This window comes from Oncorhynchus gorbuscha, unplaced genomic scaffold (genome assembly GCF_021184085.1).
Source record: "Oncorhynchus gorbuscha isolate QuinsamMale2020 ecotype Even-year unplaced genomic scaffold, OgorEven_v1.0 Un_scaffold_2016, whole genome shotgun sequence".
NCBI lineage: Eukaryota > Metazoa > Chordata > Actinopteri > Salmoniformes > Salmonidae > Oncorhynchus > Oncorhynchus gorbuscha.
In genome coordinates, this window is record NW_025746631.1 from 75,001 (window position 1) to 97,689 (window position 22,689).

The 22,689-nt window shown below is 44.7% G+C and overlaps 1 pseudogene; it reads right to left on the reverse strand.

The window, feature by feature from the left end:
• The window catches only part of LOC124024823, a 42,814-nt pseudogene extending 21,243 nt beyond the window's left edge, over positions 1–21,571 (reverse strand).
• Positions 21,572–22,689: the final 1,118 nt, after the last annotated feature.

Consider the following 22,689-nt stretch of genomic DNA (forward strand, 5'->3'; position numbering starts at 1 on the left):
GCCCTGGACTCACCTACAGACCAGCCCTGGACTCACCTACAGACCAGCCTTGGTGGGAAGTAGCCTTCATCTGGACTCACCTACAGACCAGCCCTGGACTCACCTACAGACCAGCCCTGGTGGGTAGTAGCCTTCATCTGGACTCACCTACAGACCAGCCCTGGACTCACCTACAGACCAGTCCAGGACTCACCTACAGACCAGTCCAGGACTCACCTACAGACCAGCCCTGGACTCACCTACAGACCAGCCCTCGACTCACCTACAGACCAGTCCTGGACTCACCTACAGACCAGTCCTGGACTCACCTACAGACCAGTCCTGGACTCACCTACAGACCAGTCCTGGTGGGAAGTCCAGGCCTTCATCTGAAACTTCTCAGCCAGGTGGTTGAGACGCTCCAGACCTCCTGATCTCACTCAGCAGCCACTCCTCAGTCCTAGCCCTTCTCTGCCTGCTCCAGGCCCGTCCACCACTGGTGATCCAGCCTCCTGATCTCACTCACAGCCACCACATAGCACACACACACTCCACACACACGCACTGGTGACACACACACACACACACACACACACACACACACACACACACACACACACACACACACACACACACACACACACACACACACACACACACACACACACACACACACACACACAACACACACACACACACACACACACACAACACACACAGACACACACACACACACACACACACACACACACACACACACACACACACACACACACACACACACACACACACACACACACACACACACACACACACACACACACACACAGGATACAGTTTAACAGTACTGTAAGCCCCTCCTACTAGCCCTTCTCTGCTCCAGGCCCATTCATGGTGGTGTCCTACAGACAGACAGACTTTACCTCCCGGGGAACTCTGTTTTTGGGTGAAGATGACATTGTGAAAACTGCAGGGTTAAAATGAGTCTCAGACTACCATCCAAAGGGTCATTGATCACTAATAATAATATATAATAATAATATAATAATAATAATATATAATAATAATAATAATAATAATATAATAATAATAATATATAATAATAATATATAATAATATAATAATAATAATGTATAATAATAATATATAATAATAATATAATAATAATATATAATAATATAATAATAATAATAATAATATATAATAATATATAATAATATATAATAATAATATAATATATAATAATAATATATAATATAATAATAATATATAATAATATAATAATAATATATAATAATAATATATAATAATATAATAATAATAATATATAATAATAATATATAATAATTCCTGCCTCACACAGGAAGCGGCACAGGTCCTAATCCAGGCACTTGTCATCTCCCGTCTGGATTACTGCAACTCGCTGTTGGCTGGGCTCCCTGCCTGTGCCATTAAACCCCTACAACTCATCCAGAACGCCGCAGCCCGTCTGGTGTTCAACCTTCCCAAGTTCTCTCACGTCACCCCGCTCCTCCGCTCTCTCCACTGGCTTCCAGTTGAAGCTCGCATCCGCTACAAGACCATGGTGCTTGCCTACGGAGCTGTGAGGGGAACGGCACCTCAGTACCTCCAGGCTCTGATCAGGCCCTACACCCAAATAAGGGCACTGCGTTCATCCACCTCTGGCCTGCTCGCCTCCCTACCACTGAGGAAGTACAGTTCCCGCTCAGCCCAGTCAAAACTGTTCGCTGCTCTGGCTCCCCAATGGTGGAACAAACTCCCTCACGACGCCAGGACAGCGGAGTCAATCACCACCTTCCGGAGACACCTGAAACCCCACCTCTTTAAGGAATACCTAGGATAGGATAAAGTAATCCTTCTCACCCCCCTTAAAATATGTAGATGCACTATTGTAAAGTGGCTGTTCCACTGGATGTCATAAGGTGAATGCACCAATTTGTAAGTCGCTCTGGATAAGAGCGTCTGCTAAATGACTTAAATGTAAATGTAAATAATATAATAATAATATATAATAATAATATAATAATAATATATAATAATAATATAATAATAATAATATATAATAATAATATAATATATAATATAATAATAATATATAATAATCATATAATAATAATATATAATAATATAATAATAATAATATATACTAAGAATATATAATAATAATATAATATATAATATAATCATAATATATAATAATAATATATAATAATAATATATAATAATAATATAATAATATATATAATAATAATATATATAATAATAATATAATAATAATATAATAATAATAATATATAATAATAATATATAATAATAATATAATAATAATATAATAATAATATTTAATCATATATAATAATAATATATAATAATAATAATATAATAATACTATAATAATAATATATAATAATAATAATATAATAATAATATATAATAATAATAATAATATAATAATAATATATAATAATATAATAATATAATAATAATATATAATATATAATATAATAATAATATATAATAATATAATAATAATATAATAATATATAATAATAATATATAATAATATAATATATATATATAATAATATAATAATATATAATAATAATATATAATAATAATAATAATATAATAATAATATATAATAATAATATATAATAATAATATAATAATAATATAATAATCATAATATAATAATAATATATAATAATAATAATATAATAATATAATAATAATATAATAATAATAATATATAATAATAATAATAATAATATAATAATAATATAATAATATATAATAATATAATAATAATATAATAATAATATAATAATATATATATAATAATAATAATAATAATATATAATAATAATATATAATAATAATAATAATAATAATAATAATATAATAATAATATATAATAAATATAATAATATATAATAATAATAATAATATATAATAATATAATAATATATAATAATAATAATAATATATAATAATATAATAATAATAATAATAATATAATAATAATATAATAATAATATAATAATAATATATAATAATAATAATAATATATAATAATAATATATAATAATAATAATATAATAATAATATAATAATAATAATAATAATAATAATATATAATAATAATAATAATAATAATAATAATATATAATAATAATAATAATATAATAATAATATATAATAATAATATAATAATAATATATAATAATAATATAATAATAATATATAATAATAATATAATAATAATATATAATAATATATAATAATATATAATAATAATAATATATAATAATAATATATAATAATATATAATAATAATATAATAATATATAATAATAATAATAAAATATATAATAATATATATATAATAATAATATAATAATAATATATAATAATAATATAATAATAATATAATAATAATAATATAATAATAATATAATAATAATATATAATAATAATATAATAATAATATATGTCCTAATAATCAAGGTTAGGGTCAATTACATACATGAATATGAGATTTATGAAATCAATAAGATCTCTAAATGCCTAATTATGACCAGGGGATGTGTTGCCTGGTCCTTCCTCTAGTTCTCCTCTCCTCACCAAGACCATCCGTCCCTCAGAGGGCAGGAAGGTCTCGGTGTGTGTGTGTGTGTGTGTGTGTGTGTGTGTGTGTGTGTGTGTGTGTGTGTGTGTGTGTGTGTGTGTGTGTGTGTGTGTGTGTGTGTGTGTGTGTGTGTGTGTGTGTGTGTGTGACTCACTGAGACCATGCGTCCCTCAGAGGGCATGAAGGTCTCGGTGTGTGTGTTTGTGTCTGTGTGTGTCTGTGTGTGTGTTGTGTGTGTGTGTGTTTGTGTGTGTGTGTGTGTGTGTGTGTGTGTGTGTGTGTGTGTGTGTGTGTGTGTGTGTGTGTGTGTGTGTGTGTGTGTGTGTGTGTGTGTGTGTGTGTGTGTGTGTGTGTGTGTGTGTGTGTGTGTGTGTGTGTGTGTGACTCACTGAGACCATGGGTCCCTCAGAGTGCAGGAAGGTCTCGGTGTGTGTGTTTGTGTGCGTGCGTGTGTGTGTGTGACTCACTGAGACCATGCGTCCCTCAGAGGGCATGAAGGCAGGCCTGTTGGAGATCCTCAGCTTGGTCTGCAGGGTGTTGAAGTTGATCTCCAGCTGGCACTTCTCCTGCACCTTGGGGGGTTTGTGTTGTCTTCGGTAGTCTCTGAAGTCCTCCAGTTTACCACGCATAGCAGACATGGTTGTCTCCGGGGACTTGTTCTCGAGCCAGGGGGTCATACGACGAATCCACTCCAACAGCTGTGGGAACACACACGTTCAGTAACGCCATGACATCTTATCATTACAGTATGGAGGGTAACAGTATGGAGGGTAACAGCATGGAGGGTAACAGCATGGAGGGTAACAGTATGGAGGGTAACAGCATGGAGGGTAACAGTATGGAGGGTAACAGTATGGAGGGTAACAGTATGGAGGGTACTATTATGGAGGGTAACAGTATGGAGGGTAACAGAATGGAGGATAACAGAATGGAGGGTAACAGTATGGAGGGTACTATTATGGAGGGTAACAGCATGGAGGGTAACAGCATGGAGGGTAACAGTATGGAGTGTAACAGAATGGAGGATAACAGAATGGAGGGTAACAGTATGGAGGGTAACAGCATGGAGGGTAACAGTATGGAGGGTACTATTATGGAGGGTAACAGTATGGAGGGTAACAGAATGGAGGATAACAGAATGGAGGGTAACAGTATGGAGGGTACTATTATGGAGGGTAACAGCATGGAGGGTAACAGCATGGAGGATAACAGAATGGAGGGTAACAGTATGGAGGGTAACAGCATGGAGGGTAACAGTATGGAGGGTAACAGTATGGAGGGTAACAGTATGGAGGGTAACACTATGGAGGATAACAGAATGGAGGGTAACAGTATGGAGGGTAACAGTATGGAGGGTAACAGTACGGAGGGTAACAGTACGGAGGGTAACAGTATGGAGGGTAACAGCATGGAGGGTAACAGTATGGAGGGTAACAGCATGGAGGGTAACAGTATGGAGGGTAACAGTATGGAGGGTAACAGCATGGAGGGTAACAGCATGGAGGGTAACAGTATGCAGGGTAACAGCATGGAGGGTAACAGTATGGAGGGTAACAGTATGGGGGGTAACAGTATGGAGGTTAACAGTATGGAGGGTAACAGTATGGAGGGTAACAGTATGGGGGGTAACAGTATGGAGGGTACTAGTATGGAGGGTAACAGCATGGAGGGTAACAGTATGGAGGGTAACAGTATGGAGGGTAACAGTATGGAGGGTAACAGTATGGAGGGTAACAGCATGGAGGGTAACAGTATGGAGGGTAACAGTATGGAGGGTAACAGTATGGGGGGTAACAGTATGGAGGGTAACAGTATGGAGGGTAACAGTATGGAGGGTAACAGTACGGAGGGTAACAGGGGTTCTATGTTTCGTAGACATCAGAGGTAACTACAGTAGTCAATATTCAAATATTTGGATGGTTCATGTATAGATCCATATCGTTTGATATTGATCAGTCATATAATTGGTATTAATCAGTCATATGATTGATATTGATCAGGTATATACTTGATATTGATCAGTCATATGATTGATATTGATCAGCCATATGATTGTTATTGATCAGTTCTTCGATTGATATTGATAAGTCATATGATTGATATTGATCAGTCATATGATTGATATTGATAAGTCATGATTGATATTGATCAGTCATATGATTGATATTGATAAGTCATGATTGATATTGATCAGCCATATGATTGATATTGATCAGCCATTTAATTGATATTGATCAGTTCTTTGATTGATATTGATCAGTCATATGATTGATATTGATCAGCCATATGATTGATATTGATCAGCCATATGATTGATATTGATCAGCCATATGATTGACATTGATAAGTCATGATTGATATTGATCAGCCATATGATTGATATTGATAAGCCATGATTGATATTGATCAGCCATATGATTGATATTGATAAGTCATGATTGATATTGATCAGCCATTTAATTGATATTGATCAGCCATTTAATTGATATTGATCAGTCATATGATTTATATTGATCAGCCATATGATTGATATTGATCAGCCATATGATTGATATTGATCAGTTCTTCGATTGATATTGATCAGTCATATGATTGATATTGATAAGTCATATGATTGACATTGATAAGTCATGATTGATATTGATCAGCCATATGATTGATATTGATCAGCCATATGATTGATATTGATCAGTTCTTCGATTGATATTGATAAGTCATGATTGATATTGATCAGCCATTTAATTGATATTGATCAGCCATTTAATTGATATTGATCAGTCATATGATTGATATTGATCAGCCATATGATTGATATTGATCAGCCATATGATTGATATTGATCAGTTCTTCGATTGATATTGATCAGTCATATGATTTATATTGATAAGTCATATGATTGACATTGATAAGTCATGATTGATATTGATCAGCCATTTAATTGATATTGATCAGTCATGTGATGGATATTGATCAGCCATTTAATTGATATTGATCAGGAACCAGTCACATTGTATTATTTTGTCTCCTGAAATGGTGTGTCCCTGTGTGTGTGAGGGGTGAAATGGTGTGTCCCTGTGTGTGTGAGGGGTGAAATGGTGTGTCCCTGTGTGTGTGAGGGGTGAAATGGTGTGTCCCTGTGTGTGTGAGGGGTGAAATGGTGTGTCCCTGTGTGTGTGGGTGAAATGGTGTGTCCCTGTGTGTGTGAGGGGTGAAATGGTGTGTCCCTGTGTGTGTGAGGGGTGAAATGGTGTGTCCCTGTGTGTGTGAAATGGTGTGTCCCTGTGTGTGTGGGGTGAAATGGTGTGTCCCTGTGTGTGTGAGGGGTGAAATGGTGTGTCCCTGTGTGTGTGAGGGGTGAAATGGTGTGTCCCTGTGTGTGTGAGGGGTGAAATGGTGTGTCCCTGTGTGTGTGAGGGGTGAAATGGTGTGTCCCTGTGTGTGTGAGGGGTGAAATGGTGTGTCCCTGTGTGTGTGAGGGGTGAAATGGTGTGTCCCTGTGTGTGTGAGGGGTGAAATGGTGTGTCCCTGTGTGTGTGAGGGGTGAAATGGTGTGTCCCTGTGTGTGTGAGGGGTGAAATGGTGTGTCCCTGTGTGTGTGAGGGGTGAAATGGTGTGTCCCTGTGTGTGTGAGGGGTGAAATGGTGTGTCCCTGTGTGTGTGAGGGGTGAAATGGTGTGTCCCTGTGTGTGTGAGGGGTGAAATGGTGTGTCCCTGTGTGTGTGAGGGGTGAAATGGTGTGTCCCTGTGTGTGTGAGGGGTGAAATGTGTGAGGGTGAAATGGTGTGTCCCTGTGTGTGTGAGGGGTGAAATGGTGTGTCCCTGTGTGTGTGAGGGGTGAAATGGTGTGTCCCTGTGTGTGTGAGGGTGAAATGGTGTGTCCCTGTGTGTGTGAGGGGTGAAATGGTGTGTCCCTGTGTGTGTGAGGGGTGAAATGGTGTGTCCCTGTGTGTGTGAGGGGTGAAATGGTGTGTCCCTGTGTGTGAGGGGTGAAATGGTGTGTCCCTGTGTGTGTGAGGGGTGAAATGGTGTGTCCCTGTGTGTGTGAGGGGTGAAATGGTGTGTCCCTGTGTGTGTGAGGGTGAAATGGTGTGTCCCTGTGAAATGTGTGAGGGGTGAAATGGTGTGTCCCTGTGTGTGTGAGGGGTGAAATGGTGTGTCCCTGTGTGTGTGAGGGTGAAATGGTGTGTCCCTGTGTGTGTGAGGGGTGAAATGGTGTGTCCCTGTGTGTGTGAGGGGTGAAATGGTGTGTCCCTGTCCCTGTGTGTGAGGGGTGAAATGGTGTGTCCCTGTGTGTGTGAGGGGTGAAATGGTGTGTCCCTGTGTGTGTGAGGGGTGAAATGGTGTGTCCCTGTGTGTGTGAGGGGTGAAATGGTGTGTCCCTGTGTGTGAGGGTGTGAGGGTGAAATGGTGTGTCCCTGTGTGTGTGAGGGGTGAAATGGTGTGTCCCTGTGTGTGAGGGGTGAAATGGTGTGTCCCTGTGTGTGTGGGGTGAAATGGTGTGTCCCTGTGTGTGTGAGGGGTGAAATGGTGTGTCCCTGTGTGTGTGAGGGTGAAATGGTGTGTCCCTGTGTGTGTGAGGGGTGAAATGGTGTGTCCCTGTGTGTGTGAGGGGTGAAATGGTGTGTCCCTGTGTGTGAGGGTGAAATGGTGTGTCCCTGTGTGTGTGAGGGGTGAAATGGTGTGTCCCTGTGTGTGTGAGGGGTGAAATGGTGTGTCCCTGTGTGTGTGAGGGGTGAAATGGTGTGTCCTGTGTGTGTGAGGGGTGAAATGGTGTGTCCCTGTGTGTGTGAGGGGTGAAATGGTGTGTCCCTGTGTGTGTGAGGGGTGAAATGGTGTGTCCCTGTGTGTGTGAGGGGTGAAATGGTGTGTCCCTGTGTGTGTGAGGGTGAAATGGTGTGTCCCTGTGTGTGTGAGGGGTGAAATGGTGTGTCCCTGTGTGTGTGAGGGGTGAAATGGTGTGTCCCTGTGTGGTGAGGGGAAATGGTGTGTCCCTGTGTGTGTGAGGGGTGAAATGGTGTGTCCCTGTGTGTGTGAGGGGTGAAATGGTGTGTCCCTGTGTGTGTGAGGGGTGAAATGGTGTGTCCCTGTGTGTGTGAGGGGTGAAATGGTGTCCCTGTGTGTGTGAGGGGTGAAATGGTGTGTCCCTGTGTGTGTGAGGGGTGAAATGGTGTGTCCCTGTGTGTGTGAGGGGTGAAATGGTGTGTCCCTGTGTGTGTGAGGGGTGAAATGGTGTGTCCCTGTGTGTGTGAGGGGTGAAATGGTGTGTCCCTGTGTGTGTGAGGGTGAAATGGTGTGTCCCTGTGTGTGTGAGGGGTGAAATGGTGTGTCCCTGTGTGTGTGAGGGGTGAAAATGGTGTGTCCCTGTGTGTGTGAGGGGTGAAATGGTGTGTCCCTGTGTGTGTGAGGGGTGAAATGGTGTGTCCCTGTGTGTGTGAGGGGTGAAATGGTGTGTCCCTGTGTGTGTGAGGGGTGAAATGGTGTGTCCCTGTGTGTGTGAGGGGTGAAATGGTGTGTCCCTGTGTGTGTGAGGGGTGAAATGGTGTGTCCCTGTGTGTGAGGGGTGAAATGGTGTGTCCCTGTGTGTGTGAGGGGTGAAATGGTGTGTCCCTGTGTGTGTGAGGGGTGAAATGGTGTGTCCCTGTGTGGTGAGGGGTGAAATGGTGTGTCCCTGTGTGTGTGAGGGGTGAAATGGTGTGTCCCTGTGTGTGTGAGGGGTGAAATGGTGTGTCCCTGTGTGTGTGAGGGGTGAAATGGTGTGTCCCTGTGTGGTGAGGGTGAAATGGTGTGTCCCTGTGTGTGTGAGGGGTGAAATGGTGTGTCCCTGTGTGTGTGAGGGGTGAAATGGTGTGTCCCTGTGTGTGTGAGGGGTGAAATGGTGTGTCCCTGTGTGTGTGAGGGGTGAAATGGTGTGTCCCTGTGTGTGTGAGGGGTGAAATGGTGTGTCCCTGTGTGTGTGAGGGGTGAAATGTGTGTGAGGGGTGAAATGGTGTGTCCCTGTGTGTGAGGGGTGAAATGGTGTGTCCCTGTGTGTGTGAGGGGTGAAATGGTGTGTCCTGTGTGTGTGAGGGGTGAAATGGTGTGTCCCTGTGTGTGTGGGGTGAAATGGTGTGTCCCTGTGTGTGTGAGGGGTGAAATGGTGTGTCCCTGTGTGTGTGAGGGGTGAAATGGTGTGTCCCTGTGTGTGTGAGGGGTGAAATGGTGTGTCCCCTGAGGGGTGAAATGGTGTGTCCCTGTGTGTGTGAGGGGTGAAATGGTGTGTCCCTGTGTGTGTGAGGGGTGAAATGGTGTGTCCCTGTGTGTGTGAGGGGTGAAATGGTGTGTCCCTGTGTGTGTGAGGGGTGAAATGGTGTGTCCCTGTGTGTGAGGGGTGAAATGGTGTGTCCCTGTGTGTGTGAGGGGTGAAATGGTGTGTCTGTGTGTGAGGGGTGAAATGGTGTGTGTGTGAGGGGTGAAATGGTGTGTCCCTGTGTGTGGGGTGAAATGGTGTGTCCCTGTGTGTGTGAGGGGTGAAATGGTGTGTCCCTGTGTGTGTGAGGGGTGAAATGGTGTGTCCCTGTGTGTGTGAGGGGTGAAATGGTGTGTCCCTGTGTGTGTGAGGGGTGAAATGGTGTGTCCCTGTGTGTGTGAGGGTGAAATGGTGTGTCCCTGTGTGTGTGAGGGGTGAAATGAGGGGTGAAATGGTGTGTCCCTGTGTGTGTGAGGGGTGAAATGGTGTGTCCCTGTGTGTGTGAGGGGTGAAATGGTGTGTCCCTGTGTGTGTGAGGGGTGAAATGGTGTGTCCCTGTGTGTGTGAGGGGTGAAATGGTGTGTCCCTGTGTGTGTGAGGGGTGAAATGGTGTGTCCCTGTGTGTGTGAGGGGTGAAATGGTGTGTCCCTGTGTGTGTGAGGGTGAAATGGTGTGTCCCTGTGTGTGTGAGGGGTGAAATGGTGTGTCCCTGTGTGTGTGAGGGGTGAAATGGTGTGTCCCTGTGTGTGTGAGGGGGAAATGAAATGGTGTGTGAGGGGTGAAATGGTGTGTCCCTGTGTGTGTGAGGGGTGAAATGGTGTGTCCCTGTGTGTGTGAGGGGTGAAATGGTGTGTCCCTGTGTGTGTGAGGGGTGAAATGGTGTGTCCCTGTGTGTGTGAGGGGTGAAATGGTGTGTCCCTGTGTGTGTGAGGGGTGAAATGGTGTGTCCCTGTGTGTGTGAGGGGTGAAATGGTGTGTCCCTGTGTGTGTGAGGGGTGAAATGGTGTGTCCCTGTGTGTGTGAGGGGTGAAATGGTGTGTCCCTGTGTGTGTGAGGGGTGAAATGGTGTGTCCCTGTGTGTGTGAGGGGTGAAATGGTGTGTCCCTGTGTGTGTGAGGGGTGAAATGGTGTGTCCCTGTGTGTGTGAGGGGTGAAATGGTGTGTCCCTGTGTGTGTGAGGGGTGAAATGGTGTGTCCCTGTGTGTGTGAGGGGTGAAATGGTGTGTCCCTGTGTGTGTGAGGGGTGAAATGGTGTGTCCCTGTGTGTGTGAGGGGTGAAATGGTGTGTCCCTGTGTGTGTGAGGGGTGAAATGGTGTGTCCCTGTGTGTGTGAGGGGTGAAATGGTGTGTCCCTGTGTGTGTGAGGGGTGAAATGGTGTGTCCCTGTGTGTGTGAGGGGTGAAATGGTGTGTCCCTGTGTGTGTGAGGGGTGAAATGGTGTGTCCCTGTGTGTGTGAGGGGTGAAATGGTGTGTCCCTGTGTGTGTGAGGGGTGAAATGGTGTGTCCCTGTGTGTGTGAGGGGTGAAATGGTGTGTCCCTGTGTGTGTGAGGGGTGAAATGGTGTGTCCCTGTGTGTGTGAGGGGTGAAATGGTGTGTCCCTGTGTGTGTGAGGGGTGAAATGGTGTGTCCCTGTGTGTGTGAGGGGTGAAATGGTGTGTCCCTGTGTGTGTGAGGGTGAAATGGTGTGTCCCTGTGTGTGTGAGGGGTGAAATGGTGTGTCCCTGTGTGTGTGAGGGGTGAAATGGTGTGTCCCTGTGTGTGTGAGGGGTGAAATGGTGTGTCCCTGTGTGTGAGGGGTGAAATGGTGTGTCCCTGTGTGTGTGAGGGGTGAAATGGTGTGTCCCTGTGTGTGTGAGGGGTGAAATGGTGTGTCCCTGTGTGTGTGATGGTGTGTCCCTGTGTGGGTGAAATGGTGTGTCCCTGTGTGTGTGAGGGGTGAAATGGTGTGTCCCTGTGTGTGTGTGAGGGTGAAATGGTGTGTCCCTGTGTGTGTGAGGGGTGAAATGGTGTGTCCCTGTGTGTGTGAGGGGTGAAATGGTGTGTCCCTGTGTGTGTGAGGGGTGAAATGGTGTGTCCCTGTGTGTGTGAGGGGTGAAATGGTGTGTCCCTGTGTGTGTGAGGGGTGAAATGGTGTGTCCCTGTGTGTGTGAGGGGTGAAATGGTGTGTCCCTGTGTGTGTGAGGGGTGAAATGGTGTGTCCCTGTGTGTGTGAGGGGTGAAATGGTGTGTCCCTGTGTGTGTGAGGGGTGAAATGGTGTGTCCCTGTGTGTGTGAGGGGAAATGGTGTGTCCCTGTGTGTGTGAGGGGTGAAATGGTGTGTCCCTGTGTGTGTGAGGGGTGAAATGGTGTGTCCCTGTGTGTGTGAGGGGTGAAATGGTGTGTCCCTGTGTGTGTGAGGGGTGAAATGGTGTGTCCCTGTGTGTGTGAGGGGTGAAATGGTGTGTCCCTGTGTGTGTGAGGGGTGAAATGTGTCCCTGTGTGTGTGAGGGGTGAAATGGTGTGTCCCTGTGTGTGTGAGGGGTGAAATGGTGTGTCCCTGTGTGTGTGAGGGTGAAATGGTGTGTCCCTGTGTGTGTGAGGGGTGAAATGGTGTGTCCCTGTGTGTGTGAGGGGTGAAATGGTGTGTCCCTGTGTGTCCCTGTGTGTGTGGGGTGAAATGGTGTGTCCCTGTGTGTGTGAGGGGTGAAATGGTGTGTCCCTGTGTGTGTGAGGGGTGAAATGGTGTGTCCCTGTGTGTGTGAGGGGTGAAATGGTGTGTGTGTGTGAGGGGTGAAATGGTGTGTCCCTGTGTGTGTGAGGGGTGAAATGGTGTGTCCCTGTGTGTGTGAGGGGTGAAATGGTGTGTCCCTGTGTGTGTGAGGGGTGAAATGGTGTGTCCCTGTGTGTGTGAGGGGTGAAATGGTGTGTCCCTGTGTGTGTGAGGGGTGAAATGGTGTGTCCCTGTGTGTGTGAGGGGTGAAATGGTGTGTCCCTGTGTGAGGGTGAAATGGTGTGGGTGAAATGGTGTGTCCCTGTGTGTGTGAGGGGTGAAATGGTGTGTCCTGTGTGTGTGAGGGGTGAAATGTGTGTGAGGGGTGAAATGGTGTGTCCCTGTGTGTGTGAGGGGTGAAATGGTGTGTCCCTGTGTGTGTGAGGGGTGAAATGGTGTGTGAAATGTGTCCCTGTGTGAGGGGTGAAATGGTGTGTCCCTGTGTGTGTGAGGGGTGAAATGGTGTGTCCCTGTGTGTGTGAGGGGTGAAATGGTGTGTCCCTGTGTGTGTGAGGGGTGAAATGGTGTGTCCCTGTGTGTGTGAGGGGTGAAATGGTGTGTCCCTGTGTGTGTGAGGGGTGAAATGGTGTGTCCCTGTGTGGGTGAAATGGTGTGTCCCTGTGTGTGTGAGGGGTGAAATGGTGTGTCCCTGTGTGTGTGAGGGGTGAAATGGTGTGTCCCTGTGTGTGTGAGGGGTGAAATGGTGTGTCCCTGTGTGTGTGAGGGGTGAAATGGTGTGTCCCTGTGTGTGTGAGGGGTGAAATGGTGTGTCCCTGTGTGTGTGAGGGGTGAAATGGTGTGTCCCTGTGTGAGGGGTGAAATGGTGTGTCCCTGTGAGGGGTGAAATGGTGTGTCCCTGTGTGTGTGAGGGGTGAAATGGTGTGTCCCTGTGTGTGTGAGGGGTGAAATGGTGTGTCCCTGTGTGTGTGAGGGGTGAAATGGTGTGTCCCTGTGTGTGTGAGGGGTGAAATGGTGTGTCCCTGTGTGTGTGAGGGTGAAATGGTGTGTCCCTGTGTGTGTGAGGGGTGAAATGGTGTGTCCCTGTGTGTGTGAGGGGTGAAATGGTGTGTCCCTGTGTGTGTGAGGGGTGAAATGGTGTGTCCCTGTGTGTGTGAGGGGTGAAATGGTGTGTCCCTGTGTGTGTGAGGGGTGAAATGGTGTGTCCCTGTGTGTGTGAGGGGTGAAATGGTGTGTCCCTGTGTGTGTGAGGGGTGAAATGGTGTGTCCCTGTGTGTGTGAGGGGTGAAATGGTGTGTCCCTGTGTGTGTGAGGGGTGAAATGGTGTGTCCCTGTGTGTGTGAGGGGTGAAATGGTGTGTCCCTGTGTGTGTGAGGGGTGAAATGGTGTGTCCCTGTGTGTGTGAGGGGTGAAATGGTGTGTCCCTGTGTGTGTGAGGGGTGAAATGGTGTGTCCCTGTGTGTGTGAGGGGTGAAATGGTGTGTCCCTGTGTGTGTGAGGGGTGAAATGGTGTGTCCCTGTGTGTGTGAGGGGTGAAATGGTGTGTCCCTGTGTGTGTGAGGGGTGAAATGGTGTGTCCCTGTGTGTGAGGGGTGAAATGGTGTGTCCCTGTGTGTGTGAGGGGTGAAATGGTGTGTCCCTGTGTGTGTGAGGGGTGAAAAATGAGGGGTGAAATGGTGTCCCTGTGTGTGTGAGGGTGAAATGGTGTGTCCCTGTGTGTGTGAGGGGTGAAATGGTGTGTCCCTGTGTGTGTGAGGGGTGAAATGGTGTGTCCCTGTGTGTGTGAGGGGTGAAATGGTGTGTCCCTGTGTGTGAGGGGTGAAATGGTGTGTCCCTGTGTGTGTGGGTGAGGGGTGAAATGGTGTGTCCCTGTGTGTGTGAGGGGTGAAATGGTGTGTCCCTGTGTGTGTGAGGGTGAAATGGTGTGTCCCTGTGTGTGTGAGGGGTGAAATGGTGTGTCCCTGTGTGTGTGAGGGGTGAAATGGTGTGTCCCTGTGTGTGTGAGGGGTGAAATGGTGTGTCCCTGTGTGTGTGAGGGGTGAAATGGTGTGTCCCTGTGTGTGTGAGGGGTGAAATGGTGTGTCCCTGTGTGTGTGAGGGGTGAAATGGTGTGTCCCTGTGTGTGTGAGGGGTGAAATGGTGTGTCCCTGTGTGTGTGAGGGATGAAATGGTGTGTCCCTGTGTGTGTGAGGGGTGAAATGGTGTGTCCCTGTGTGTGTGAGGGGTGATTACCTGACTGGCCAGTTTCTCATATTCCTCCATGAGGCTCTCATTCTCCTGGTTGACCCCCAGAATTGTACAGATACGGTTAGCTGCTGTCTCCGCCTGTAGAGACACACAGCAACGGGTCACATGACAGTCCCATCCTTTGGATAATTATATGGAAACCATCTGGACGGTGTGTGATGCTAATGTGACCTAGCACCTGAAAAAACAACAACGTGATGACAGCTAAGGTTTAAAATCAGAGTATTAATTGGTTATATTGTTTGGATAAAAAAGTATTTTAATGTTTCAGACAGGAACACAAAGGAATTCATGATAAAATTATAATTCATTATGTGAGAACCTAGTTACAGTGAGGTGGTAGTATTTTCATGTGGTAATTCAAGCCTGGCAAACGGGTACTTAACAATAATCACTCTGCAGTCCAAAACCACACACACATCCACTCAAACGGTCTCTCTACCTGCTCTGCTCCAGCAAAAGCATGGTAGAAACAGGAAACATAGGTCATGATAGCTCTCTCGTCGGGCTTGGGGCTGTTGATGATGTCTGGAGTGGGGGGGGGGGTAGATGAGGGAGAAAAGGACAGAAAAAAAGCTCTGAGATGACTATCACACTGATGTTTACAGGTCAAGAGTATCAAATCAAACTGAGGACTGGTCAGGTTCAGTGGGTAAAACAAAGGAGAGCCTTGTGCGTGAAGGGAGAGAGAGAGTGAGAATGGAGGGCGATAGTGAGAGGGAGGGAAACAGGGAGGGAGACAGAGAGAGGAAGAGAGAGAGAGAAGAGAGAGAGAGAGAGAGAGAGAGAGAGAGAGAGAGAGAGAGAGAGAGAGAGAGAGAGGGGGGGGAGGGGGGAGAGAGAGAGGCAGAGAGAGAGAGAGAGAGAGAGAGGGAGAGATTCCTCACTCGCTAGATTATTAAAGGGCTAGTTGGGCTATTAAAGGGGAATTACACAAGAACATCTCAATTTGATAGTTTTCTTCCAGACCTCCATTTTTTTTATTCAGATGTGATTTAAACATCAACTCAGAACATCCAATTTTGTTGTTTCTCTACGAAGAATTGTAATTTTGAGAGTGAAAGACAAAAATAATTTAAAACCAGGAAAAATTTACCCAGGAAAAAAACACAATTTGGGAAAATATAAAACCTAATTTTGGGGGGGAAAAAATCTCAGATGTTATAGGTCCAAAATCACAGATTTTATAGGGACAAAATCACAGATTTTATAGGTCCAAAATCACCGATTTTATAGGGCCAGAATCACAGATTTTATAGGGCCAAAATCACAGATTTTAGAGGTCCAAAATCACAGATTTTATAGGGCCAAAATCACAGATTTTATAGGGCCAAAATCACAGATTTTATAGGGCTAAAATCTCAGATTTTATAGGGCCAAAATCACAGATTTTAGAGGTCCAAAATCACAGATTTTATAGGGCCAAAATCACAGATTTTATAGGGCCTCCTTTAAAGATTAACCTTTATTTTAGCAGGTATATTGACAGAAAACATATCGCACTACTTTCTCTTGCTCATGAAGGACTTGGGGAAGAGTTTCCTGGTGGAAAAAAATAGTAGCGAAATGCCAAATGTTTGATAAAAAAAAGTAGCTCTCATACTAAAAAAGGTTGGAGACCCCTGATCTAAAATATTTACCTTCAGCGTCCAACATCTTGGGGATGTCCAGGTATTTCTCTGCCACATCAAAGGCCAGGTTCATATTACCCAGAGGGTCATCCTGGTTAGAAGACATCATAACGAGACACATAAAAACACTGTTTAACTAACATATTCATCCACACTGTCTTCAACTCATCATCCATCATACTATTACCGTGTAACTCAATACAGGCTAGAACATGTAAACAGTTTCAACATTCAACATGGCAACTCCAGGAGACATACAATTCATTAGTAGACCTTCGGCCTTGGTCCTAGACACTGTTCCTTAAAGTACCAGGTGGTACCAACCAGGTGTTCTAATATCCCAGATGATACCAACCAGGTGTTCTAATATCCCAGATGATACCAACCAGGTGTTCTAATATCCCAGATGATACCAACCAGGTGTTCTAATATCCCAGATGGTACCAACCAGGTGTTCTAATATCCCAGATGGTACCAACCAGGTGTTCTAATATCCCAGATGGTACCAACCAGGTGTTCTAATATCCCAGATGGTACCAACCAGGTGTTCTAATATCCCAGATGATACCAACCAGGTGTTCTAATATCCCAGATGGTACCAACCAGGTGTTCTAATATCCCAGATGGTACCAACCAGGTGTTCTAATATCCCAGATGGTACCAACCAGGTGTTCTAATATCCCAGATGGTACCAACCAGGTGTTCTAATATCCCAGATGGTACCAACCAGGTGTTCTAATATCCCAGGTGATGGTACCAACCAGGTGTTTTAATATCCCAGATGGTAGGTTATATATAGCTCGGTTTATATAGTCGTTATAGCTCGGTTTATATAGTCATTATAGCTTGGTTTATATAGTCGTTATAGCTTGGTTTATATAGTCATTATAGCTTGGTTTATAAAGTCATTATAGCTTGGTTTATATAGTCATTATAGCTTGGTTTATATAGTCATTATAGCTTGGTTTATATAGTCGTTATAGCTTGGTTTATAAAGTCGTTATAGCTTGGTTTATATAGTCGTTCGTTTATATAGCGTTCGGTTTATAAAGTCGTTATAGCTCGGTTTATATAGTCATTATAGCTTGGTTTATATAGTTTATATGTTTTAGTATGGGTTAACCCTGTTCTGCTCAGCAGTGTCAAGGCTAACCCTGCTCTGGTATGGGTTAACCCTGTTCTGCTCAGCAGTATCAAGGCTAACCACGTTCTGGTATGGGCTAACCTTGTTCTGCTCAGCAGTATCAAGGCTAACCACGTTCTGGTATGGGCTAACCTTGTTCTGCTCAGCAGTATCAAGGCTAACAACGTTCTGGTATGGGTTAACCTTGTTCTGCTCAGCAGCATCAAGGCTAACCACGTTCTGGTATGGGTTAACCTTGTTCTGCTCAGCAGTATCAAGGCTAACCACGTTCTGGTATGGGTTAACCTTGTTCTGCTCAGCAGTATCAAGGCTAACCACGTTCTGGTATGGGCTAACCCTGAGTGGATCTCTATGTAGTAAACAGAGTTCTTGACCAGTGAATCTCTATGTAGTTAACAGGGCAGTGGGGTTAGTGTGGTGGTTGGTGGCTGCATCTCCCAACATGCACTTCAGCCCAGGTCTTGGACCAGACTAGCCTGAGTGCCAGTCTATTTGTGCCATCATACCATGACAAGGAGTTGGCCTGATGGCACAAACAGACTGGCACTCAGCCAGTCCTAGACCAGCATGCATCGGACTCAGGCCACACAGAGACCTTGTTGAGCTTGGCATAGTCGATGAGGTCAGGACGGTGTCTGTGTATCAGGGCGCACAACGCGAGGCCGTCCTTCCAGCTTCACAGCCAACCAGGGGGAGAGAATCATATCGTCACAGCGGGCCGCCACATCAACAGCCAATTAAAATGCCTTTATCTAACAGTCTTCTAAGGTCAAGGGCCAATTACATTTGATTTCCTACTAAAGCTTTGTGTTCATTGGTTCTCAGACTGATAATTAACATAGCAGGTTAGGTTAATTAGCATAGCAGGTTAGGTTAATTAACATAGCAGGTTAGGATAATTAACCTAGCAGGTTAGGATAATTAACATAGCAGGTTAGGATAATTAACATAGCAGGTTAGGATAATTAACATAGCAGGTTAGGATAATTAACATAGCAGGTTAGGAGAAATAACATAACAGGTTAGGATAATGAACATACCAGGTTAGGAGAATGAGGTTAAGGTTAGGAAAAGGGTTTAGCTACAACACTGCAGTTGTCAACAGCTGTTGTCCGCGACGCGACCACTAGTTGGCGCTGTAGGCCGGCTCCATCCAGCCACATCCAGTAGAAAAGGTAAACGAACCATCTCTGGTGACAAATCATCAGTAAAGAGAACAAGCCTTTCCATTGGACTGCTGCTCTCTGCTGCAGAACTCAAATCAAATGGATGCTTCTCCAGACTGACATCACTGGGATTGGTCCAGGAAGAGGCTTCCCCAGACTGACATCACTGGGATTGGTCCAGGAAGAGGCTTCTCCAGACCGACATCACTGGTATTGGTCCAGGAAGAGGCTTCTCCAGACTGATATCACTGGGATTGGTCCAGGAAGAGGCTTCTACCCAGCAGTTAAAGGCCCAATGCACTGTGATTGGTCCAGGAAGAGGCTTCTACCCAGCAGTTAAAGGCCCAATGCACTGTGATTGGTCCAGGAAGAGGCTTCTACCCAGCAGTTAAAGGCCCAATGCACTGTGATTGGTCCAGGAAGAGGCTTCTTCCCAGCAGTTAAAGGCCCAATGCACTGTGATTGGTCCAGGAAGAGGCTTCTACCCAGCCCAATGCACTGTGATTGGTCCAGGAAGAGGCTTCTACCCAGCAGTTAAAGGCCCAATGCACTGTGATTGGTCCAGGAAGAGGCTTCTACCCAGCAGTTAAAGGCCCAATGCACTGTGATTGGTCCAGGAAGAGGCTTCTACCCAGCAGTTAAAGGCCCAATGCACTGTGATTGGTCCAGGAAGAGGCTTCTACCCAGCAGTTAAAGGCCCAATGCACTGTGATTGGTCCAGGAAGAGACTTCTACCCAGCAGTTAAAGGCCCAATGCACTGTGATTGGTCCAGGAAGAGGCTTCTACCCAGCCCAATGCACTGTGATTGGTCCAGGAAAGGCTTCTACCCAGCAGTTAGCCATTTTTATATCAATATCAAATCATTTCTGGGTAACAATTAAGAACCTTACTGTACTAGTTTTCCATTGAAATTGACAAAAAAATAGCTTTTTTTTGTTGTAGCAAAAAAAAAGATTCCTTAAGCAGATTTTTTTTAGGACTCTCTGGGCCTGAGCGAGGAGGAGGAAAACTGGAAACTAGATGTTATTGGTAGATAGGTTTGGAACTCTCTTTCTAATTGGTCTGTTAACCAATTTACCACCTGGTGATGTCACCAGGCAAGCTGAGACTCCTGCCCATGTAAACCTGCTGATTAGAAGGTTCTGTGTACATTGTACTTTAAACAAATCAACCGTGAGGAAAAAACACTGAGCAAATGTTTTCACACTTTTACAGTGTTAGTTTCATCAGCTGTTGTACAATATGATACAAAACACAGGGGGAAAAAAACACATTTTGATACTGGGCCTTTATCAGATTGAATCAAAACCAAAGAATGACAAAGAAGAGTCTTTTTAAAGCCCTGATCTTAAATGGGGAAAAGTAAGCATCTATTGAACTGGCTGGACAACTGATAAACACTGAATTAACATGCAGATCTCCTCTTTCCCTCTCCCTCTCTCTCTCTCTCTCTCTCTCTCTCTCTCTCTCTCTCTCTCTCTCTCTCTCTCTCTCTCTCTCTCTCTCTCTCTCTCTCTCTCTCTCTCTCTCTCTCTCTCTCTCTCTCTCTCTCTCTCTCTCCTCCCTCTCCCCCTCTCTCTCTCTCTCCTCCCCCTCTCTCTCTCTCTCTCTCTCTCTCTCCCTCTCTCTCTCTCTCTCTCTCTCTCTCTCTCTCTCTCTCTCTCTCTCTCTCTCTCTCCTCCTCCTCCTCTTCCCCCTCTCTCTCTCTCTCTCCCCTCTCTCTCTCTCTCTCTCTCTCTCTCTCTCCTCTCTCTTTCCTCTCTCTCTCCTCTCTCTCTCTCTCTCTCTCTCTCTCCTCTCTCTCTCTCTCTCTCTCTCCCTCTCTCTCTCTCTCTCTCTCTCTCTCTCTCTCTCTCTCTCTCTCTCTCTCTCTCTCTCTCTCTCTCTCTCTCTCTCTCTCTCTCCCTCTCTCTCTCTCTCTCTCCTCCTCCTCCTCTTTCCCCCCTCTCTCTCTCTCCTCCCCCGCTCTCTCTCTCTCTCTCTCTCTCTCTCTCTCTCTCTCTCTCTCTCTCTCTCTCTCTCTCTCTCTCTCTCTCTCTCTCTCTCTCCTCTTCTTTCCTCTCTCTCTCTCTCCTCCTCTTTCCCCCTCTCTCTCTCTATCTCTCTCTCTCCCTCTCTCCCTCTCCCTCTCTCTCTCTTTCTCTCTCTCTCTCTCTCTCTCTCTCTCTCTCTCTCTCTCTCTCTCTCTCTCTCTCTCTCTCTCTCTCTCTCTCTCCTCCTCCTCTCCCCCTCTCTCTCTCTCTTTCTCTCTCACTACCTCTCTCCCCTCTCCCTCTCTCTCTCTCTCTCTCTCTCTCTCTCTCTCTCTCTCTCTCTCTCTCTCTCTCTCTCTCCTCCCTCTGTCCCCCTCTCTTTCTCCTCCTATACCCTCTCTCTCTCTCTCTCTCTCTCTCTCTCTCTCTCTCTCTCTCTCTCTCTCTCTCTCTCTCTCTCTCTCTCTCTCTCTCTCCTCCTCTTTCCTCTCTCTCTCTCTCTCTCTCTCTCTCTCTCTCTCTCTCTCTCTCTCTCTCTCTCTCTCTCTCTCTCTCTCTCTCTCTCTCTCTCTCTCTCTCTCTCCTCCTCTGTCCCCCTCTCTTTCTCCTCCTCTTATCCTCTCTCTCTCTCTCCTCCCTCTCCATCTCTCCGTCTCTCTCAGACAAATAGACAACCATTTACAATGCTGTGATGGGACTTGAATCTCACTCAGTAAATGGACTCACCTGACATGGAAGTTCTGGACATTGACATTCCTGTAGGGGGCAGTCTTTCTCTGGCACCATAGAAGAAGACCTTCCTTAGCAGAGGTTTCTACAGGAGAGAACATTGTGATGTTTATTGTGATAACCGTACAGTCCTGGTTCTATCAAACACTCTGAAGGGCCACGTTCTGTGTTGTAATGCTGTTCTACGACAGCCACATTCATTACGGGACAGTTTCCCAGACACAGACTAGTCCTGTACCAAGAAGCCCTTCACATGGAGAATCTCACCATCTCCCAGACACAAACTAGTCCTGTACTAAGAAGCCCTTACATGGAGAATCTCACCATCTCCCAGACACAAACTAGTCTCACCTGACACAAACTAGTCCTGTACCAAGAAGCCCTTTACATGGAGAATCTCACCATCTCCCAGACACAAACTAGTCCTGTACCAAGAAGCCCTTTACATGGAGAATTTCACCATCTCCCAGACCAGTCCACAGACTAGTCCTGTACCAAGAAGCCCTTTACATGGAGAATCTCACCATCTCCCAGACACAGACTAGTCCTGTACTAAGAAGCCCTTTACATGGAGAATCTCACCATCTCCCAGACACAGACTAGTCCTGTACCAAGAAGCCCTTTACATGGAGAATCTCACCTTGATGCTTTTTGGTCCAAGACTAGTCTGAAATCTGGGTGCAGGAAACTGGCCTGATGTGTTCTAATATCTAATGTCTAATTCATGAAACTGGCCTGATGTGTTCTAATATGTAATGTCTAATTCATGAAACTGGCCTGATGTGTTCTAATATCTAATGTCTAATTCATGAAACTGGCCTGATGTGTTCTAATGTCTAATTCATGAAACTGGCCTGATGTGTTCTAATATCTAATTCATGAAACTGGCCTGATGTGTTCTAATGTCTAATTCATGAAACTGGCCTGATGTGTTCTAAATGTCTAATTCATGAAACTGGCCTGATGTGTTCTAATATCTAATATCTAATTCATGAAACTGGCCTGATGTGTTCTAATATGTAATGTCTAATTCATGAAACTGGCCTGATGTGTTCTAATATGTAATATCTAATTCATGAAACTGGCCTGATGTGTTCTAATATGTAATGTCTAATTCATGAAACTGGCCTGATGTGTTCTAATATCAATAATGAATAGCACATACAGTCCAATAGGACCTGGTGTTAGTGGTTTTCCTCACACCTTCCATGACTATATTAGCTAACCTTCCACTG